Source organism: Arvicola amphibius, chromosome 9, assembly GCF_903992535.2.
Source record: "Arvicola amphibius chromosome 9, mArvAmp1.2, whole genome shotgun sequence".
In the NCBI taxonomy this organism is placed as follows: domain Eukaryota; kingdom Metazoa; phylum Chordata; class Mammalia; order Rodentia; family Cricetidae; genus Arvicola; species Arvicola amphibius.
This window is the reverse complement of record NC_052055.2, coordinates 57,868,332-57,874,768: the sequence shown is the minus strand read 5'-3', so window position 1 is coordinate 57,874,768 and position 6,437 is coordinate 57,868,332.

The following is a 6,437-nucleotide window of genomic DNA, read 5'->3' as shown; positions in this document are numbered from 1 at the left end:
GCACCGTTGTGCTCCACACAGAGCGGGTTTTTTGTCTATTTTCTGTACTTTTTATGTCATTCATACAAGAACTATTAACACCTGTTCCAGGAACCACGTGTATTGGGCGCGGCCGACAAATCTGGACTGGCCGGTCCAGGAGTGCACACGTGCCTTCTCGCTCAACCCTGTTTTGAAATCGGGCTCCATAATACTTATAATGTGACATGAACGTTCGGTTATGCAGATAAGGAAACGCAAAGCTACTTAACGGGTCTGCTGAGGTTCGTGGGCTAGTAACTGACGACTGCTAGCCAGGGCTGGATGCATTTCACCTCTTTGCCTCCCAAAGTCCGGGTGAAGAACTTTCCCGTTTCCTCTATTAACACTTACACCTATCCTCGATTCTCAGCACTGTGGCAGTTTCCTGAGCCTGAGTCAGGCGAACACCTCTTTATGTCTATAGACAACTTCGGCTTTATCAGTAGCTGTTTCTTGAATTCCTCAGGCAGGATATCAGAGGGAAAGACAGACTGAGGAGGGGGAAGAAGCCCTTCCCCTGGGTTCTGATATGCTTTTCCTGAAGCCATCTCAAATAATAAAAGAACTATATACTTTAAATCTCGTGTCTCTCCCTTATCTTTTTTCTTGTTTTTATTATTTCATTTGCTTATTGGGAGGCACATGCCCACCGCACCCACGTGGAGGTCAGAGAATAGCTTTCTGGAGTGGATTCTCGCCTTCCTCTGGACCCTGGGAATTGAAATCAGGTCATCAGGCTTGCTGGTAATTGTCTTTACCCACTGAGTCATCTCTCCAGCCTCTCCCTTATTTTTTTAAAAGAACGTGTGTGTGTGTGTGTGTGTGTGTGTGTGTGTGTGTGTGTGTGTGTGTGTGCTGGGGCAAGTATGTGGAGTGTAACCTGTAGGAATCAGTTCTCTCCTTTGTCAGACCTGGATGTAATCACCCTTGGGAGCCCTCTTCCTTATCTTGATAAACTCAACTTTTACTGCACTTTCATTTGTTCTGATATTTTTCTGCAGCACAGTCAAGCATCTGGCTTTACCTGAGGGGGAAGAGAACTCGTTATTGGCAGCAGTGTTGGGCATCACCCCGCGCCCAGCTAACAGTTTAGCAATATCTAGATGCCACATGAGGGCCTGGTGCACAGCTTACAAGCTTCTTGAGCACTTGAGGCACAACAGAAGTGGTTCAGAGGTTCCATGAAATGTTATTACATTTTTTGAGACCTGACCTTGTTATTTGGATGAGGCTAGCCTCAAACTCTTGAGTGCAAGTCAGTGCTCTTTGCCACCTCAGCAGCTGAAAATCTGGGCACACACCGTCACATCAGACCTCCATAAACTTTACAAGTCAGTACCAGAGACTGAACCAGGACTTCATGTGTGCACATTTGTGTGAGTGCATGCAGAGGCTGGAGGACAACTCACGGTGGGGTTCCCTACACACTATCTACCACTGGTCTAGAACTCACAAAGTAGGCTAGGCTGACCAGCCAGTGAGCCCCCAGGGAACTGTCTATCTCTGCGGACCCAGTGCTGGGTTTACGAGCTTACCCTACCATGCTTAGCTTTTTCACAAGGCTTCAGGGCAACTCAGGTCCTTGTGTTTGCAAACAAAGCACAACTGAGCTGTTAGGTTTTGTTTTGTTTTCATTTTAGTGAGGTGTTTAAACACAAAAATACATGATTTTGTTGTTTTCACGTGGTTTGGGGCTTTTTCTTTTTAGACAGGGTCTCACTATATAGCCCAGGTTTACCTAGAATTTACTACAGCCTAGATTGGCCTTGAACTCACAGTCCTGCCTCTGCCTCCCAAGTACTGAAATTACAATATGAGCCATCACTCTGGGCAGACAATTTGGGGCCAGGAAGAGCTTTGGCTGGTTCAAGATAAGCCTTGACTGTCCTGGATCTTGCTCTGTAGACTGGCCTCGAACTCAGAGATCTGCCTTGCTTCTGCCTCCTGAGTGCTGGAAGTACAGGCCTGAGCCACCACCTCCCGGCAAGACAAGTGTTTTTAAAGGTCAAATAAATATATAAAAAATTTTCAAGACAAACAGCAGACTGTTGCCTTGTTTATCTTCTCTCTGGAAACAACCATTTTTACATCTTTTAGTGGTTTTTCTGTGCGTTTTGGATTGGTTTTGGTATGTTTTTCTCTTGTGCTGTTTGTTTTGTTTTGTCTGGAATATCTTTTAAAAATTTATTTATTCTGTATATAGGGTACCAGATCTCATTATAGATGGGTGTGAGCTATCATGTGGTTGCTGGGAATTGAACTCAGGACCTCTGGAACAGCAGTCAGTTCTCTTAACCTCTGAGCCATCTCTCCAGCCCTGTCTGGAATATCTACGACCCTCTTCCGCTTCATCCTTGGTAGTCCAAGAAGATATCCTGACCAAAGCTACTTACTCCTTACAGGTGATATTTCAAATACAGGACCAGTATAACCCCTACCCAGTTTCCTGGACCATCTCCTGTTTCCTGTTGGATTCCCACATCCCTCCTCGGGAAGATCATGCAGATGATGTAGGGGCATCCCTGGGCCTGGGGAATGACCAAGGGCAGCTGTTTGCAGAAAGAGGCTCAAGCCAGGGGCCACTTGTCTCTGGTGAGGTGTTCTCAAGGCAGGACAGAGCTAAGAGGGGAGGGCCAGGGGCTAGGCACTGCCATTTTCTCCTGCAGAATTCTGCAGAGTCCAGAACTCCAATTTAGAACCTGGCTTTCCAGATAAATTTTTTTGTGAAACTAAATTTTAGAATGTGTTTTCCTTAACAGTTTGTTGGCTTATTGATGTGGGAGGGTCTTTTTTTTTGAGTTGATTTCATTGGTTAATACAGAAACTGCCTGGCTCATTTGATTGGCCAGCCCTTAGGTGGGCAGAGTAGATAGAACAGGAAGAAGGAAGTGAGGTAGGTGGCTCAGTCAGATGACACGCCTCTCCTAAGTGAGATAAATTGCCCCACCTCTCCTCTCTGAGACAGACTGCCCTGCCTCTCCTCAGTGAGTTGCAATGAAGCCAGCCACCAGGTCAGACAGGCTGAATCTTTCCCGGTAAGACACCATTCATGGTGTTACAACGATTATTAGATATGGGTTAGTCAAGATGTGAGTAAGAGGCTGAAACTAATGGCCAGGCAGTGTTTAAAAGAATACAGTTTGTGTGTTGTTATTTCGGGTTTTAAGCTAGCCGGTGGCCAAGAGCAGGGCATCAGGAACACAGCTCCTCGCTACAGATTATAGTGTTGAAATATTTAGTATATGAATATTGATTTATAGTCTTGCCTCAGCCCCAGAAACAATAGGGGCAGATATAAGGATTTAGCTTATTCCCCTTCCCTTCTCATAACTGATACATCATTTATAATTTCTGTCTGCCAAATTCAGTTCTGTAATATTTTTCTTGTGTGTTAATAGTCAATTCTTTATTTTTTATTGATTTTAATTGTCAATTCTTACAACACTGCAATTGCTGCTCAGAGTGGAGCCAAGCAGAAAGTCAATGCGACTCTTCTATACAAATGCTCATTATTTGCCGGGATTAATCATTAACTACTCTTTTGTTGTTGTTGTTCATTTGCTTTGTGTTGTTTGTATTCTTTTGTTAATTTATTTGTATTTGTATATTTAGTGTATAGTGTGGAAGGTCCTTCGTTCTATGTGTTGCTTTTATTGGTTAATGAATAAAGAACAGCTTTGAGCCTATGGCAGGGAAGAACAGAACTAGACAGGAAAAGCTAGGCTGTATGCTGGGAGAAAGAAGGGTGGAGTCAGAGAAACGCCATAGAGCCGCTTCCAAGATAGATGTGCTGAAACTTTACTAGTAAGCCACAACCTCGTGTAGCTGCACGGATTAAGGGAGATAGGTTAAATTAATATGTAAGAGTTAGCCAATAAGAAGCTAGAGCTAATGGGCCAAGCAGTGATTTAAATAATACAGTTTCTGTGTGATTATTTAGGGGCTGAGTAGCCAGGAACCATTAAGCAGCCCCCTCCTTCTACAAGTGTGTGTGCTCACAGACAAGCTGTGGAAATCAGTTCTCTCCTCCTACTATGTGTGGAGTCCCAGGATTGAACTCAGGTCATCAGGCTTGGTGGCAAGTTCCTATATTCACCAAGCAATCACATGGGTCCTCATTTTCTTCTCTTTTTTTGTTTTTGTTTTTCAAGACAGGGTTTTTCTGTGTAGCCCTGGCTGTCCTGGAACTCACTCTGTAGACCAGACTGGCCTCAAACTCAGAGCTCTGCCTGCCTCTGCCTCCCAAGTGCTGGATTGAAGATGTGCGCCACCACTGCCTTGCAGTTGTTGGTTTTGACATGTTTATTGTTCTCACGTGTGCTCTGAACATCCTTTTATAGCATCTTATGTGTTTCTGGTTGCAATAATTAAACATGAAAATTACTAGTTGTTGAGTGATTGTGTTTTATTTAATTCTTTTCTTTCCACAATCTGCTCTAAATTTATTTTATTACATTTATTTTGTGTGTGTGTGCGTGTGTGCACGTGCACATGCGTGTGTGTGTAGCATTCAAGATGCAAACCCAGGGCCTTGCAAATGCTCTACCACTGAGTCACATTCCCAGCTAGAAGGTTTTAAAATAATATATTTGTTTTCCTGCTCTTGTGCATTTATGCTGTGAGGGGAAAATCCTTGAGGCTAGGAGATGGCTCAGTCTGTAAAGTTCTGCCTCACAAGTTTGAGGACCCAACCAATCCCCAGAACCTGTGTAAACAGCCAGGCTTGATGTTTCACACTAACAACCCCAATGCTTGGAGACAGGTGGGTCCCTAGTTTGCTGACTCGCTGGCTAGCCGCCTACCTTACTCAGAGTAGCAGGCCAATGACATAACCCGTCTCAGAAAACAAGGTAGATGGTCATCTTGAGGAGTGACATCTGAGGTTGCCTTTTGGCCTCCACATGCACGCATGCACATCTACACTTAATCCTGCGATAGGTTTCGTCACTATCCAACAGGACACACTTATATGCATGGATTCCAGCCACACTTTTCACCTGAAAACCTGAAACACTTTAGCTGCTTTCAAACAGCAATTTAAAATGTACACACACACACAGATGGGTATGGTGATTCACACCTGTGAGTCCAGCATGCAGGTGCCCCGGCAGGTGGGTTACTGTTGGTTTGAGGGCATCCTGGGCTACAGGGTGAGAGCCTGTTTCAAACTAACTATAAATAAATAAATAAATAAAAAAGCAAAAGCAAGCAAAATATGCACACAGGCTTATATACACACACACCTTTTTTTTTGAGACAGAGTTTCTCTGTGTAACAGTTCTGGCTGTCCTGGAACTCTCTCTGTAGACCAGGCTGGCCTCGAACTCACAGAGATCCACCTGCCTCTGCCTCCTGAGTGCTGTGGTTAAAAGTATGTACCACCACCACCGAATTGTACACACGCTTTTGTACACACACACACACACACACACACACACACACACACACACTGGTCTGACCTACCAAATCTCTGATATCATCCAAGCAGGCTTCTTCACAGCACAGTGTCATGAAGTTGAACATACAATGTAGGTGACTAACAACATAACAGCTTGTTTGCTTTAGGTAATGACTCTATGGACCACTAGATAGCTTTTTAAAAGCTAGTCAGCATCTCCCCCTAGACATGCAGTGATCAGAGTGACCTTTGAACTATAATGGCAGTATAGCAGGTATAACAGCTGGCCAGGGGAGTGGGCCTCAGAAGGACTAGTGTTTGGAAGTGTCCCAAGGGACAGGGGTGTAAGACTGGCTGCTTTAGAGACAGGAGGACATGTCAACCCTTACACTCTCCAGGGCTCACCTGCCTTCTGTCCACAGCCCCACCACAGTCTCAAGCATTACATGTTGCATCGTGTGTGTGTGTGTGTGTGTGTGTGTGTTGTGATGTTTTGCACACGTTTGTGGATATGTGTAAGAAACACTAAATGGCAGTCTTTTTCTGTCGAACACTGTAAACATTTGTTTATGACAATGAATTCAAATATTTTTATCCCCCCACGGTGTAAAACCTCTATACAAACCCCACACACTGATAAAACTTTATTAGCACATAGCCTTGCCTGCTGCCCTGCAGAATTTAAGTGACTTAAGTGAGCGACTTTCCACTGTCATTCATTTCCTTTACACAAATTCTTTGGAAACAAGCCATCTTAAAAGACTGTGAGCCGGGCGGTGGTGGCGCACGCCTTTAATCCCAGCACTCGGGAGGCAGAGGCAGGCGGATCTCTGAGTTCGAGGCCAGCCTGGTCTACAAGAGCTAGTTCCAGGACAGGCTCTAGAAACTACAGGGAAACCCTGTCTCGAAAAACCAAAAAAAAGAAAAAAAAAAAGACTGTGAGGTCAGACCCCACCCAATGGGCGAAATGTCTCCCCCTACATTAGAATAAGAACTAAGTGTCACGGAGCGGTTCCGT